Source organism: Lineus longissimus, chromosome 12 (assembly GCF_910592395.1).
Source record: "Lineus longissimus chromosome 12, tnLinLong1.2, whole genome shotgun sequence".
Lineage (NCBI taxonomy): Eukaryota > Metazoa > Nemertea > Pilidiophora > Heteronemertea > Lineidae > Lineus > Lineus longissimus.
Window position 1 is genome coordinate 714267 of NC_088319.1, and position 14273 is coordinate 728539.

General features: G+C 42.2%; 1 non-coding gene across 1 annotated transcript; it reads right to left on the minus strand.

Moving 5' to 3' along the window:
- Nucleotides 1-9577: 9577 nt before the first annotated feature.
- Trnar-ucu (transfer RNA arginine (anticodon UCU)) lies at nt 9578-9650 on the minus strand. The gene has a single exon. It is a non-coding gene; the product is annotated as a tRNA-Arg (tRNA).
- Between the last annotated feature and the right edge of the window lie 4623 nt (nt 9651-14273).

Sequence of the window (14273 nt, forward strand, 5' to 3'; positions counted from 1 at the left end):
ATGAGCGTTTCGGTATCTGCGTGATTCTCCTCATCATGAATCCGTCATGCCTATTGTATACACTTGTAGGTCCGTGTCCTTTTTTTGCAAAAAGTATATAAAACATATTCTGAAATTGATAAAAAAACTGTACACAATCTCAAAATGCTCTCCTTATGTGACATATTGAATGGTTGGCAATGCATGATGGACAGGACGTAAAATTTGTCATGAAATGGGAAGTTATATCGAATTCCTCTTTAGGGCCTGTGTTACTGGATAATGGCAAGATTACAAACTGAAGTGAACACACTTATTTTTACTCGTTTTATTTTTCAATCTTTATCTCGATTTCATTCATTCTATATCGACACCTGGTGTGAAGAGACCAGGAAATTCTACGAAAATGTTCAAAAGACACCCGGAACTTTTAATTTTGTAAATTAGTGCACGATGTGATGGCTTTGTAACAAAAGGACATGTGTCAAAAAGACAGGCGCGCGCGACGAGTAAAAAATGGAAACCGGAAGTTGCTGACCAGGATGGGCGTTATTATAATCATGGGCGAGTGGTCTATCACAAAGATCGTATTATCGGTCACTGACTGGGGATTACGCACACTTATCTTCTCATCTCTCAACTTCATGGAACTGGAAAGAATTACATCAATTTGCCAAAAAAATCGTACAGTCAGAGATTGGGATGGTTAGGCTATTTCCACGAAACAGCCTGGGGAAGCCCTGTCATTTGAATGAGCGTTTTTTGCTCGCATTTTCTTCTACATTTTCCGGTGTACAAGAAATTTGAGTCCAAGGAATATATCCCATATCACAGAGAGGCCCCAAGCAAGGCCTTTGTTGTCAAGATTTCGATTCGATCCGGGTTAGTAAATGATCCTTATAAGATCTGGTCAGTTGGCATCTAAAATTCAATGTTACATGACTGACTGGTTAGGCCCATTTTGTGCCGCATAATTCGAGAGGAGACTTTCATATTTGTTACACCCGATATGACAATGTATGATGGTCGTGGTGGGCCTTCTTTTGGTTTCAACTAGCTGTACTCCTAATTGGCTGATCTGCCACGTGTTCCAAATGGCCCAGAACGATAAGTTACCAACATCAGCATACCACAACAATTTCGCGCCAAAAAGGGCCGTAATTAAAGAGCAGACAGCTGCAGGTATACTAGTATGGCAACGCGGGAAGGATTCAGTACCTTGCTGAAATCATACCTGTATAACACTTCCGTTATCACGCAGAGATAATGCTGGCATTTGCAACCTGCCCGCCTGGTGCAGCATCACTCTCGACATGGCAACAACTCCATGACGTAATCCAAGTCACGCACGGGGCCCTTAATTCACCCTTAGTACCCTTAAGACGATTAATTGTACCTGTAAGAATGACAAATTGTGTTTACAATAACAACAGCTAACGAATAACAATAGGTGTTGCTTCACAAGAGAAGAATAAAGTAACCTGTGTTTTGAAGCTTAAAATTCACATTTGCCTCGCTCCAAGTTAAATTGGAATGATTTCTCTGACATATTGTATTTTACACCCCTTTTGTGGCTGAATGTAACCTCGTCTCTCGGATGCGAGGTGAATATATACCACAATGTAACAATCGGCGTAAAACCCCCTGTAGACGAGATTGCAATGCTGCTTTGACGCGTTAATGATCTACGGTTGAACATGTTTTATCAAATTTATTACGTGACATAGTTGGATAAATTTAATTGCCATATTCATCACAATATATTCGTAGTTTAATTTTAGTGCTATAGAAATCCGTATTTTAAAGAACCTTTCATTTTTGATTGAGAAATTAATTTAGCGTTTTATCGCCATAAGGACCCATGCAGTGACATGGTGAAATTAAAGTGCAGGTGTAATAACATTTGGCCTGATGGAGACGCAGCGGAGTCACCGTAGTTAGAGAGCCAAGGTGCAAATTAGTTTGTTTTTCTAGGTTTTTACTTTTTGAAAAGGGAGCTGAGTTTCAGTACAATGTGTATATTTCGCGTAGGCCTACTTGGTTTTTATTGAAAGGTTCTCTGGATTGAGCTGGTAAATGATTGAAACACGCTCTCAAACAGCATAGTTGTGCAGTATAAAAGCGCTAATGAGAACTTACATTACATTTAATTTCAGAATTTCCATGACATTCTCACAATCTCAGGCCTGGCCGAGACTGCTCAAATTTGCATAAAACTTCAGTAAACTGGGCCTTGTTTTCAGCTACTTATCACTATGTTACATTTTCTCACTTCGATACAGTTATCATTGTTGATCAGGAGTATTTACCTATACTATCAGACTCCCTAATATTATTTAACAAATAGCCGCTCGGGCAGCGTGAGAACAAATCGGAGCCCTTCTGGGCCAGTTTTCTACTTGGCAACAGCGGGCAAATCGCTACACCTGCAATCAGTGGATCTATCTCCGATACAACACGATAACCTGTGATTATCACGAATTCGATAACGTGAACTTGTGAGGGTGTTGCAAATTTCATTTCTAAGCGCCTGGAAATGAAATTTGTATCACACACAATGGCAAGTTACAAAAAGTGGATCTTGTCCAACACTTTTATTTCACAGTTCAATGAATAAGTTACTGTGAAAAAAATGTTCCACTGCATGAAATCTTTGGAAATTAGGTAGCTTTGGAGGTATACTACATTACACAATGTTTCCACCCAATATGAATAAAGTCTGACAACGGAAGGCAGTTTTTCTGCCGCTGGACAGATCCTCTCCCCGGCCCGTCTCGTCGGCCATGACTCAGCCCCAACCCTATGTTCTCAAAACGTCGAAGAATCTGAAACACTTCGGCCTTCATCAACCACGATTTTCGTCCCACATGGTGCCCCCCCCCCCCGTACACCCGCCATGCCGGCCAATGATCAGTACGGCGTGTTAAATACGATAGTTCGGCCTTCTATCGCGAGGTGTCTGCATCTGTTACTCGGCAATAATAGAAGTTGGAGAAAGTCAAGTTGGTTTTAAAAAGGTATTCTTTCCATACAGCTAGTATTAAACATTTACTTACGGATACTGTCATAACTCCTGAATAAATCATGCCATGCTTTTGCAAATTGCGTTAATGGATACTTCGATGTTTGTGAAACCTTCGCAGAAGCCGAAGCTTGAGACACGATACCGTGCGTAAGTGATGTTGCGGCTACAGACAAGGTTCAGCTATGACCAAGATCTTTGGATAGGGTCCAAATGACTTGCTATCCCTGTCACTCAAATCCCCAGACTCTTCAAAATATATAAGATGTCATCAATCAGCTCTCAAGAATCTTATACCCCCATCTATCGCCTGATCTCCAGGCATCAAGTTGAATTGATGTCAGGACACAAAGGTCTGACACCCGATTGACTTTGAGCAAAAGAAGGCGTATTACATAACCTCGCCATCATTTTGGAGGCACAATGAAATGGAACAAAAAGATACCTTGGCGTGTCATCATCTCCTGAGAGACGCAGGTAAGACCTATTGAATAGGACTTTCATTGAGCACTCGAGCTGGACGCAAGGACCCAGTACGCGCGCCCCTTGACCGGCCATGCGTTGACCATGCGAGCGGAGCCTGGACGGAGCCAGCTCAAATTTCCCTCCGCGGACAAAGAGATAAAACTTCTATGAGGTTACACAATAAGCATCAAGCGAAAGTCCCGCTTTGACCAGTGAATGCGTCCATCCTCAGAGGCCGGGACAAAGAGTATTTGCATCACTTTGCGAAGACTACTCCCTTGACCACCGGTTACACAAAGCGTCCTTTTGAAAGGGATTCGGCACAAAACCTACCTTCACTGACACTAGGACAAAAATTTCTTTGGGGTTACACAATGAGCTCTTCTCCGTGAAAACTTCCCTTGACCAGCAGTTACACAATGCGCCCTCAAAGGGTCTCACACAAAAGGGCCTCACCCCTCACATCAATCTCAGATATCATATTCCTTAACACCCGCCAGCAACAATTGACGACCGTCTGCGAAAAGTACGGCATCGTCTGCTCAACAATGGGATGGGCGCTTTTGAGATGACCAGGAGACTCTGCTTTCTTTGACTTCCAGAATCTCATGGAATCTCGGATTCGGTAATTGGTTGTGACGATTGTTGATAGTACGCGATCTTGACCGCTTACAAAAGGTGGTGTCCACGATTACGCGGGTGGACAAGACCACACCGTGACAGTCTTACGCAATTTGAGTTTGAGACGCGACGCGCTGCCATCTTGAAATAAATCTTTTATGGAGAGTGACTTCTTCGGGTTTCAAAGGTGATCTTTTGAAAATACCCCGATGGCTTTTTCGATTGGCTAGACGTGTGTGTCTCTGGTTTACCTGCAATGCTATGAAATTGTTGGAAAATGGACGGTGCTGTCCATCACATTTGCTAGGTTTCTTTTCTCTCAAAGAATGATGATTATCAACATTATTAAAGAAACAGCGTACGTGTACGTCAAACATCACCGCATCGCATCAGGTCTTTGATTGTTCCAAAATACACCCAAGTATGAGTGTTAGTAAGGAGAAAGCACCATATATGACACTATGACTACAAGTGCATGTAGTAGTCTTCAGTATTTCGAATTTACGGCCCAGAATGGGGCCTTTCTCAGATAGACCTCTGACAGCGTAGTAATATACGAAGGCTGTTCAAGCATGTCAAGTGTTAGTGTCAGAGAAAGGCCCCAAATCGGGCCGAAAATTCGACATTTTTTGTTCAGATACGTTTGGCGGAATTTTGAGATTCTCTGGTCCTTCACTATCCGCGGCTCAATATCAAAGATAATTCACAGTTGCTCCTGTCGCGGAATCCAGAAAACAAAATTTCGGAATTCATCAAACGAACAGGGTCGTCTGACATGAAAAAGGGTCGCATTCTTTCAAAGAATATTAAACTTAAAGCTTTGCTACTCGGATATTTTTAAATTTTAATTGCAAGGAACTAAAACGGCGGGAAAAGTCCTTTTTTTCGAAACAAAGACCTGCATTCTCAGCAGATTTTTCGGCTAGTAAACAAACTTCACGGCGCACAGTGGCTGCAGCCGAGTGTTGCGCAACGTCAAGATAATCAAAATGGCCGCTGCGGGTGTTGCGTAATCGCCTTTGTTGATATTTGGGTTTAGTGGTTGTCGGTTTTGCGTGCTTTGTTACGCGTGTGGCCCACACGACACAACTGATGCAAGATGACATGGCCAGACGGATATTTTGGCCAATAAGCCCCGCTTACATCATTCAAAATCTCCGCGCAAACATGCGAAGATATCAAAGATGTATTGATAAGGGGTATAGTCACGAGTTCATGTTTGACCGGGCAATCCGGACGCGTCCTGTCATTTTTGAAAAGCCGCAACATTCACCCGGCACTCAAAATAATCCTCTGCAACGTTACTCAACTTTTTATTCGTTTCTATTCTCATTTGACTTTATTACTCGTAGATTCAGGAGGGATGATCTTTTTGTGGATCGCATACGATGCCGCCCATATTTATTGACTTCTCTCTGACCCCACGCGCGCCGCCGTCTCTCGCACGGGGCTCAGGCAAGCGACAACACTGTCATGACTTCATGCGATCCCCAAAAAAACCAGTAAATGATTATTCAGTTACATGTACATAGAACTCTTTTTCCTCGATTTTGTCATGGGTTGAACAAGTGATTATCTAGGTCTCAGAGAACAGCAGACATGGTCTTCTTTCTATTTGCATTAATCTATCAAACAAACGAACTAAATCGGCGGTAACTGGGACGATACCTTGATGTTCCGAACACTGTGTGGTCAATTAAGTCCCAAGTCCACTTCAGACCGGGACAAAATAAGATGCGCACCCGACTGCGTGCCTCATGTCACCAAGTTGACCAACTTGAAATAAATCCGTAACAATTTGTTTGATTAGCAAAATCAAATAATCGGAGTATCTTGTCCTCTCTACTCATCCCATATTTGGGGTTTGAGTGGCCAGGGATTGGCTGGTCAGCTTCCCTCGTGGCGCCTGGAAGCTGGCCTTTCGAGGGCGCAAGAGCAAATTGTCATTTTCTAGGGTTAAAGTTCCGTGAAAGCTGTCGCCGATATTTTGGCGAGATCTTCTTTAATCCCTCTTGAAAGTCTGGTGATGATATTTATAGATGTTGTCTACTTGCTCATAGGTGAATCTCTAATTAATTGGAATTCGAGGGAGCATTTCAAGTTGTCTGGAAATTTTCATTTTTTGTAGCTTCTTGTAAGCAGTTTACGAACACTGCTAAAGTTGGGTACGTCCTAAGATGGTAAAGTTCTGTCGATATACATTTTTCTTTTGTAGTCCTATGTTAAAGTTATCAGTATGTACGGTCACTATGGTACTATCTGAGCATTGAGGCCTAAAGGCTTCAAACAATTGTCACTACGATTGATACGAGGCACTAGACAGCGCATAAGTGTGTACTACCGGCATATGACCAGTCATACACTGCTGATGCAAGTATGAATTACTAGAGAGAAATGAGATATTCGGCCTAAAACTTGAGATTTTCGAAGGCGGTTCGACAAAACAGCCGATCGGTTTCAAAGGGACAACAAGATGACCCAACTCACCGCCAGCACCCAGTCGGGGGCCTCCGCCGCAAGGCCCAGTGCGTAAAAGATCACCATTCCGGCCAGCAACTGGTGACACTCGTAATCTGTCTGAAACCCTCCTACCTCCCGCCAGGCGGCAGGGTCCGACCCTTTCATGGTAACTCGTTGAACCGATTATCCCTGGTAGATTAGAGCGGATCCTGAGCTTCCCGCTGTGCGCAGGCGCGAACAATTGGTGGCAGCCATTTTGTTCAAATGTTGTCGTATTTTTGGTAACGCATTCAATAGTAAGAGGATGTGTTCCTTAAGGAATTGATACTGATAGTGAGCTATCAATATTCTATTCTAAAACACATCAAACTTGATATAGACCATCGATCGAGAATCTGCTCTTCACACATTTTGATACGAACCAGTGGTCTCACCAAACCCTCTGTGGCTAAAACGAGGCCAAGCATAATCCATTTTAAAATGAAACGCTGTAACCAAGGTGTTTTAGAATTTCCGTTTCAAAAGTTACATTTCGTCAAGGCAATACAAAGGTGAAAAGCTTTTAGAGTGCATGCTTTTCGCGAAAAGAAAAAAATGAATTTAATATTTTATTTCAATCGGCACAACTACATTTCCTGTTTTTATGAGGGGAAGTGGAAGAAGTTGGTCGTTTAGGACAGGTTGATTGAGCTACAAATGACCATGGCTTAGTCAAGACTTTTATAACGATATTCAATCAAATAAAGCATGAAGTGTAGGTCAAAACGCCGAAAGAAAACGATAGCAGTCACAACAGGGAATATAAATGAGAAATTGCCAAACTATCAGAAAGCACTGAGACGTCACGTTCGGCCGCAGCTGCGCACGACCAACTCGAGATCAACACGGTGGTCGAAATCTGCTTAAAGGGACAACTTGGACCTGATATGTTGGTGGCCGGGAGGATAATGCCCCTGTTCGTCGCCATGTAGTATGACAAATACCGTTCCCTAATAATGATTTTCGCTCTTGTTGTGAGGCGGTTTTGGACCTGGCTTGCGAATTTCAGATAGGCTTATGGTTACTGTCAGTTCACTTAGTGCACTGTAAACTGCCTGGAGAAGTCACGTTCCTGTAGGAAGTTATTTTGCGCTGAAAAACCAACATGATATCTCATGCTCAAGTTGCCCTAAAATGTGGATATTTTATCATGATTGCCAAGGCTTCTATGCGCTGCGACCTGTGATCAAAATTGCTGCTATGTGCAACAAAAATATCTCTCGTCTTTGGGTAATCGGAAATCGCTGGGTTATACATTGATCGCAGGTCCATGTAATCGCCGATTCTGCGATGACCGCAGCAAACAAGCAATTGTGTTGCTTGCGATCATTATCTCAGTTCGCAGCGATTTTAATCACCCGTTTGCGGGACATCTTGACTTGTCCTGAATGGTTGTTTTGTAGAGTTACATGTCTCTCAAAACTGACAGTTCAATCTCAAGATGGTTACACATCACAGGTGCAAGACCACCAAAACCAATCCGGCGCAGGTTTTCGGCAGCGGGACACGTTCCAGAAGTTGTATCGTGTCCGAAAGTGTGTTTTTCCGGGTGGCAGGGGGTTCGAATTACCGCCCGATGAATGTAGCAAGCAGACCGTGGTCTTGAAGGCAAATAACTTCCCCGGGACGCAAACAAAGTCCAAGCTCACATAACATGATTTGGCAATTTTATCTACGTGTTCCCCTCCTCCACATTTAGGAAATTGTCTCTTTTATTTCGAATGTCTGATGTGCGTATTGTATTTTTTAGGTTTTTTTTTACCGCTTTGGACCACCAAAAAGTATGATGATCAAATTTCTAATGTGCCCATGGTCCATCAGGGAAACAGCTATAAACGGCGGTTTTACTCCTTGCGGGCTGAATTTGAGGAGGCCTGCTTGGACCCTTGTATCATTTGGCCATAAGAAAGGACGAAATGTCACCTCAATGACCTGGGAAAGGACAAGTCTTAATACAGGTAGTACGAATTCCTTGTGTTTTCAACTTCGATTTTCACGAAAATACCGTGAATGTCTGGATATGAGTACGAAAGTAAAAAACAAAAAAATAATGTTAAAAAAACTTGCTAAAAACGTGAAGAAATCAGTGTCCATTCCAAAGGGTTAAACATTATCCAGATTTTTTCAGCCGATTTAAAAATATTCCCACGCTCCAATGGTCTGCACGTGTGGCACACGGCGCGTCGTCCCTCCGGCCAATCAGCCCAGGAGGTGTCGCAAAATACCCCTCCATCCCTTTTTACTCGCTATGAAGACCCCAATTTCTTTATCTAAAAATCAAGTCCTTTGTCCAAAAATAAAATCGTCGACAAAGCGTTCCAGCAAATTACCGAATTTCTATGCAGCTTAAATCAAAACACTAGGAGGGGCCTATCCCTATTACGACACGATTACGTCATCTCGTGACAGGAAGTTTAACGACAATAATGGCTGCTCACGTTCCGACCATTTTGTTAATTGAGATTTTCAGTTGTTTACGATTTAATCCCTGCTCTCAACATTACAAGGATTTTGAGTGTAACCTCGGCTTTATGTATAAAAACGGACAGAGCGAAGTTTTGAAAAGAAAGTGAAGTTGGTTTTTTTCTTTAGTTCGAGCCAAGAGGTTGTGACACTAATGAGGCACCCGTCGTGAAAAGAAAATAGACAAATAATTTGGCATTACGTCAAGTCTTGTCACCGAAATGAAAAAGTTTGGCACTAACAACCATTCTCTTTCAAACTTCCCGGTCACAAATTTAAACAAATGATTTTAAAATTGTTCGGTGGACATTCGAAACAATTGAATCGGGGATGAAAACGAGTAAAAAGGTGATTGAAAATACATTATCATCAATTTCTTTCGACTTAGATGAAGGTTGATGTAATTTTGAGTTGACGTGAGATGAGGAAAAAGTTCGGTAACCTGATTGGTTATGTCATAATTAACTTGCTTTACCCTAATATAACGAAACAAAGAGAAGTCTGGGAGAATATAAAAAAATAGGGCGCCACCTCTGCCGGGACTCGAACCCGGAATCTCTGGATTAGAAGTCCAGCGCCTTGTCCGTTAGGCCACAGAGGCTCTGGTTAAAATGATTGGCATTAGACCGTTAATTCAGCTTGGCCGGGTTAGACTCGTCCAATAGAAACACATCAATAAAACATATCAGTGTTCGTTCTTCACCTCTGGGAGTTTCGTTTAACTAGTTGAACCTCTCTATAAAGGACACTCTCGGGACTGACTAGTGCTATCTTTAATAGAGAGGTGTCCTGATTAGAGAGGATAAATTTGATGGATACAACCAATTTGGGACCAAAACTAGCGTACTTAATAGAGAGGTTGTCCTTAATACGTAGGTGTCTGCTAATGGAGGTTCCACTGAATATACTGGTTTCCTAAAAAAGGTTGTTTAGCATACCATTTTAACAGCTTTATTATATCTTATTTTAACAATCATTGCCAATCAAACATGTCAAATACTGCAAACTTTTTACTTCCAGTATACAAGTTAATTTTAAATAAAAGGGGTCCATTATATTGTTTACAAAACACAATGTAAACAAAGGTGTCATATTCACTTTAGATTAATCGCACCTACGACTATATTTGTACATCATTATTAGCTACAAATACAATCAAAACAAAGTTATCTTTGGTCTCAGAAATATCCATAATATTTATGCCTTTTTTGAACTGAGGAAGAAAACACTTGTTTTTACACCAGTGGTCACCGGAAGGGGGTAAGGCTCATGACTTGTATGAACTGCTGCTGGATGACCAAAGTTTGTAATTGAACTGTGAGTTTCTTATTATGAATACATAGTTAATCACTGCACGGTTAAGGATTTAAAGATGTAATATTGCGTTTAATCAACAAGGGTGCGAATAGCGGGAATGAGGGGGCCATATGTCCTGCCTTCGACCCTTTTTCCTGGACCGTGGGAACGTCAGACTTGTCACTGTGGCGCTGAGGTTTGTCATATACATTGGTGACACCAGGGACAATAGGTTGGGGGATTATCGTGTAATGGATTACCTGTGAAGTTAATCAAAACTGCAATCAGGCTAATCGAGGTCACGGGCAGATTTTTGATTCCCTATACCAATGTCGTCATTGCATCAACGGATTGTTGCTAATACAATATTTCAGAGATTCCTATATCCATCCTCTCGCAGCAGGCCATTGTATCGTCGTCGAAATACACCCAACCTCAGTTTGGGAGTGTTTTTTAGTGATCCAATGACCTTCTATGGAAGGCTGCTCATTCCTGTTTGCAAAGATCACATTTATTTTCTTATTTAATGAATGATATATACAAATACCTCCTATGCAATGATGCTTCCACAAAACGCTTTTTGCTCTTTGGACTGGACAATGTTCAGTAAGTTCTTTTGCAACAGCCGGTGTACGTCTGCAACTGGTATATCGATACCATAAAAGGTAAATCAAATGTCGAAAATAGAGTACAATGACTAGATGATGTACACAAACACACATGTGTATAAATCGTAAAAAACTGTCTTTTGATAACGACAAAGTTCGAGATCGCAAATGCTTTTGACCTTGACCACTGCCGGCCGGAAGTCCTTCCTGATCAGGTGTAATTCTAGAGATGGCAGGTGATAGGCGCAGTACAAGCAAATACTCATATGAGAAACTTCCCTTTTGATGTTACACAAATTTCGTCCCTGAGTTGATCATACTGTCACGTCAGTTTGCTACTTGTGGCGAAGTGTCCACTTGATGTCACTCCAGTTGTCGCATCCGCGGGGTTCCTTTGGTGTTACGTCAGACCACCACGATGCGGGCGCCATTTTACAAGTTTCATGGGCGTTAGGTCCACATTTCATGCGAAGTCAACGCTAATTTATTTGCTTGTCTGTTGCGGAGCACTCCCATAACAATGTACGTACGGACATTTCAGCTTTATTTCATCAAAATTCATCTGATGTATCTCATCAAATAATGTTTTCCGACAAATAGATACAGAGAAAACGACTTTGAATTCGTTAAAATGGACTTCAAAGCAGTGTTCCGCTTTCTTTGATAGTTTTGAGGACTTTTTGCTTAGTATCGCCACCATGGGAAAGGGGTCACGCTATTTCAAACCTGAAAAAGGAATTGCCTCGTTGTGTATGCCACACCCGGATGTCACATTGACAAGCGTCCAGGGGCACGTGGGACAAAACTCGTCCCTTGGCGTACAAGCTCTATCCCAAACAGATACATAGCGTGTGTATGTATTGACCTTAGGTCAAGGTTGTTGTGCTTCCAGACCCACGTGACCGACTTGGCGACATCCACATTGCATTGAGTGAGTCAGTCTGATTTTGGCAAACATGCATGGTCCAGTTGTGATATCGGAAACGCCCGGGTGGTTCTCATGGACCGTGGCACGTCAAGAGTACTCCTGGCATGCCTGGTGCCGGCGCAAACACCACGAGAGGTTCGGACTTCCTGACTTCGCGTCTGGGGTTTCCTAGCTGCATATACCCACTGTGCTACCCGGTTATTTTTGTAAGAGGGTTCGAACTTGACATGGGCCATGGGATACTGGACCATAAGACCAATGAAAATTGATTTTTATCAGTATCCTCTTATCGACTCCGTTAAACCTAACGTGGCTTTGTACACCACAGCCCCTAACTTTCTGCTGCCTTCAACTTGTCCACAGGTCTTACAAGTTTTTCCCTTGAAACGACCGAAATGACAGTTCCGCTATGGTCGTTTTGGAGGAAGACATTGGCGGGTCATAAACAAGTCTGCTGAGCAGCACACAAGGATGAGTAGACTACATGATTTATGAAACTGATTTGTGGCAAGAGGCGATGGGTCGGGGAACCGTCGAAGGACAACATCTTCCGGAAGACAGGTCGGTCAACAGGTTGTATGGACTCGGCCGTGGGTATTCAGGAATCACTTTCTTCTTGGCCGTCACGCAGATTGAATAGGCAACCAAACCAAATATTTCAGGTGGGTGGATGGGGATTGTAGCAATAATGGTCAGCACCTCAGCCATATTACTCATACATTTTTATTGATGAGTCATTTAGATATGTATTGGGCGTGACTCGGCACTATATTCCATTCGAATACATCGGACCATTACTCTGATATTAGCTTTGTCCTATTATAATTCATTGATTGTACAATATTATTATTCATCTTACATGTTTAGGAATTATCATAGCAACAGGCATATGGTTTCGTTTTGTTCAGTTTTACCAATTTTCCCCATTTGGCATTTTGAGGAATGTGACCAGATCACATTTACTAAAAGATAGTGGTGTTGCACAACACTAGATTATCCCTAGGGTAGGCTTAACCAATGCTCTTTTACGGTGTCAACCAAAGCTGGTCAACTATGACACCGGCTGCCAAGAGCTGTGCAACATTACTATTTGTGATCACACTATTACAGTTTAGTTACAATTGGTCAGCCAAGTACCTTTGGCCAGATCTGGCTGAAAATTACTCTGAAAGAGACACTCTCTCAGCCCTCTCTTGAAGGTATTGTGGCCAATTCAAGCAGGGACGAAACGAGGCCAGGGGTATTTAGAATTCGAGCCATGTGATGGGAGAAGGTGCATCTTCGAATCAGTTTAGTGACGTGTCAATCTGCATGCTCTTCGGAGGTTTGCTTGCTCCGTGGGAATTGTGTTCATTAGTTAAACATTTTTGTAAAAGAGACATTACATGAAAAATAAACCATATTACTCCTACAAAACTATTCGTAAAGTAATTGAAAGTTTAACCGTCCCAGCAGTAATATCACGTCTATCTGTCGAAATTCTAGCATTATATCCAACAGGTCAACCATACATTTCCCGATAGTTACCCACCAAATCAGTGCATGTCAAATTAAGGTAATTTTGTCAGATTTAAATTTTGTGAAAATCTCAATGAAAAAGTAAAAAGAGGGCTTTTCATTCTATTTGAAATCAAAGTACTATTTGATTACAATGCAGTTGTAAGATATTCTGTTGAATGTTGCATGGGAATTTCTCAATTTCACAGTCATTATTGCAATACAACAAAAGACCCAATTTTCCACCTGTAAGGTATTTGAGTTTGAATTGTATATTCACCCTCAAGATGGCTACCGGCTTATTATGAAAAACGGAATCGATTACGCTCAACTGGACGGAATGAAAGGATGAACTATGAAATTAACATTAGCGTAATTGATGAATAATGCGTCTTGGAGACTCTTTGGAAGAATAATATGAGGTGAAAACCCCAACAAAATGCTTCGAGGCTTCGGAAAGCTATTTTTTGAAGATATTTAACTGGGCCTTTTGGGAAGACCCCGAGCAGTAACCTGCATCTTACAATCAAATGGTAAATGTTGTTTTTGATAAGTAAACAGGTTGTTATGGTCGAGTCATGGTATCTGATAGATCTCGTGCCATCAGCTAAATCGCCGCGCAAAAGAGCGATTTGAGCGCGACGCAAAAAGCGCTTTTAATCGCTGCTACATTGTACCTGCGATTATAATCGCGGCAATCTCTCGTCGCTGCGATCACTGATTGTGATCTATACTGAAAAGCACCGCAGAACACCGCAGAAGCGTACGCCCATCTTTCCCGGTGTGAAACTACACTTTATCATAACAATGACCACGAAACGCTTGGGTGCTGTCCTGGGCCTTTGAAGTGGACGACGTCGGGCCGGGTAGGACTGACCGGGCCTCACGATTGGGT